Consider the following 2,862-nt stretch of genomic DNA (forward strand, 5'->3'; position numbering starts at 1 on the left):
CCAGTTTGGAGAGTCCCGACATAGAAGCTAAGCAATGTACTGCTGTGGACGGGGCCACACAGCAAAACATATTTTAGCCACCTAAAAAATGATCCACCTAAAAAAAAAAAAACTCAGTTTCAATTTAAGTGTACCCTATATTTAGATCTAAAGTATAAGCATATTTCACCATAATAGGCATGCCAGCTGTATAGATTATTGTAGCCTCTAAATCATTCAGGTTTGTTTTAGCTATGTGAAATCAACATGGACATGTCTTCACTGAAATACAATCCTATGTTACATTTTTTCTCAGTTACTTTGGTGCATTTGTCAAATCATAATTTGCATTTGCACAACAGTGAGTGCATTTCTTAAAACAATTGGTGTAAACTGCACCGCATACTGACTGACCTAAAAAATCGTGTATCTTGCTGGAAATCTTTTGTGTCCAAAGCAAGTATTTATACCAATGAATCACACTGACAAGTCCTTACGCTATTGTTTATACCAAGACAATGAATCTGCTTTGTGTTGTTGTCCATATTTAACAGTTCACTCTGGAATGAACAATGTACATGAAAGGGAGCACTATTTCCTATGTGACAAAGTTACACATTATTGTCATCTCTGATCTGAGAATTGCGCCAAAACAACTGAGAAGAACTGTAGCCTACTGCTGTAAGCTGCAAAAACCAAATACCAACTTGATTATACAGCTCCATACAGGTATTTGTAGGATATATTTGTATTTTTTATTAAAAAAATAATAATTTATACTCTTTATTGATCCCCAATGGGGAAATTACAATTTACACTCTGTTGTTATTACACAATAATAATATTGTATTTGTATGTTTATATGATGTAAAATATGTTTGGACTGATTGACACAAGTCATGTTCATTTTCACTGAAGTTCACATATAGGTAGTTAGGTATATGGCATTTACACCGAATAACTACCCATTTCCAAATGTGTAAGCTCCAGTTTTGGAGGAATTAATTGCACATATGCATTAAACAAAGTGTTTTCCAGAGAATGAATGATGCATGTATGAAAAGTGAAAGCGGAGCTCCTTCACCAGCCGGAATTCCCCCAACTGCTCTCTGGACCTGAGGGATCTCGTGCACCCACACCCTTCTTGCTGCTGCCTTCCTCCGTCTTCTCCTCACAACCATGCCAAGGCTTTCTTAAGTTTCAAAGACAGAAACATCACTAATCACAACTGTGTATCCTACACAATGTCGCATGTACTGCACGTCTGATGTGAACACCGGACGCAGACGTGACGTGCATTCAAATATTGGCGTATGTATGACGTAAATTTGCGCTGAACCCCCACAACAAATATAGTTGGGAATAGGACAACCTAACGGCGAGCGCAGCGCATGCCGCGTACAATGTGAACCGGCCCTAAATGTCCCTTGATTTCTTTTTGTCCCATTATTTTTTCTCATTTTAATGCTCTTATCAACATGGAAAAGTGGATCAGCTTGCTTTGCGCAAATGTTTTTTTATTGAAAACAACATTGGCATACTGTAGTGTTCAATTTCACACTAACATTCTCACTTGGAGCAGTCATTCACACTTGGAGCAAATAATCTCTCACTCAATGTAACGGCTTTGACGAGGGGGCAGAGAATTCGCATCAGCTGCGTGCTTGGTATCAAGCCGGCCAGCTCCGCAGAACTCCAGGGAGCCCCGAGCCCCGGTAGTCCAGTAACCCAGAAACGGTGACTTTGCCCTAGGTATGGAGCGCGGACTGCCGCTGTCTCGTCAGACTGTGTGGAGCTCCTGAACTCCGACACGTCTTACCAAATTTGCAAATAGCCGTATCAATTTTCGTAAAATGGCCCATATTTGAGCTTTATATAGTTGATTTCTCGCATAAAAAAAGTCTCAGAAGTGAATTTAGTAACGAAATAGCAGACAAACAATGTATAACATTGCAGTGTCTGAAATATGAGACCTGCTGTCTCTTCTCCACTGTATGTGTATGTGCTTCGCTCAACCAATCAGCGCGCAGCTCATCTAAATATTCATGAGCATGCCATATTTGGAAGAAAAGCTCTCGTTCCAATAGAGCCATTCCACAGGGATGCATTAGGGCCCCTAGAATAGCACCTGGGTCATTTTCAGCCCAACCAATGTTACATACCCTATTAGGAGACCTTAAGGAACAGTGTGACATACCCTATATAATCAATCATTCTATCACCCCTTTAACCTACAGTTTATTCAAATGAATAATATCCCCTCTTTGGGGATAAAGCATTCAATTGACAGCTTTCAATTTACAGATATGTTTCATGTAAACAATGTGAAATGAATGTGCTTTCTGTTGCATGTTTTAAGTGTTGTTTCATCAAACCCTGGTCAATTTTCTGCTTTGTTAAATTAACTGTGTGGCATTTTGGGATATACGCCTATTCACTTTCTTGCCAAGAGTTAGATTTATACCAATCTCGCGTCCGTCTACAATCTCTTCATTCAACTTTTGGCAAGAAAATCAAAATATCCCAAAATGTCAAATAACTCCTTTTGTTAATACATTTTGTCCAATATTGTTGTGCTTTGCTCCTCAGAGTCACCCTAACCCATGGACTGTTCAGAACAGTCAGTAACAAAAACAGGATGAAAGGAATTCCTGCCCTGTCCTGAGTAAGGCATATTTCATTTCCTGTTTCATTTGTGTTTTTGTGTGACTTTTTGGCCTTCAGCCTTTACAGTTTTTTCCCCGATCGCTATGACAATTTTCAATACTTTTAACAACTTTCCTAAACTCTTAACACAGTTAGCACAACATCTGTCTGTGTAGGCTATACATTTAACATATTTCTTGTTGCTTTGACACAAAATGCATACAGTTAACACAAATT

Source organism: Sander lucioperca, chromosome 10, assembly GCF_008315115.2.
Source record: "Sander lucioperca isolate FBNREF2018 chromosome 10, SLUC_FBN_1.2, whole genome shotgun sequence".
NCBI lineage: Eukaryota > Metazoa > Chordata > Actinopteri > Perciformes > Percidae > Sander > Sander lucioperca.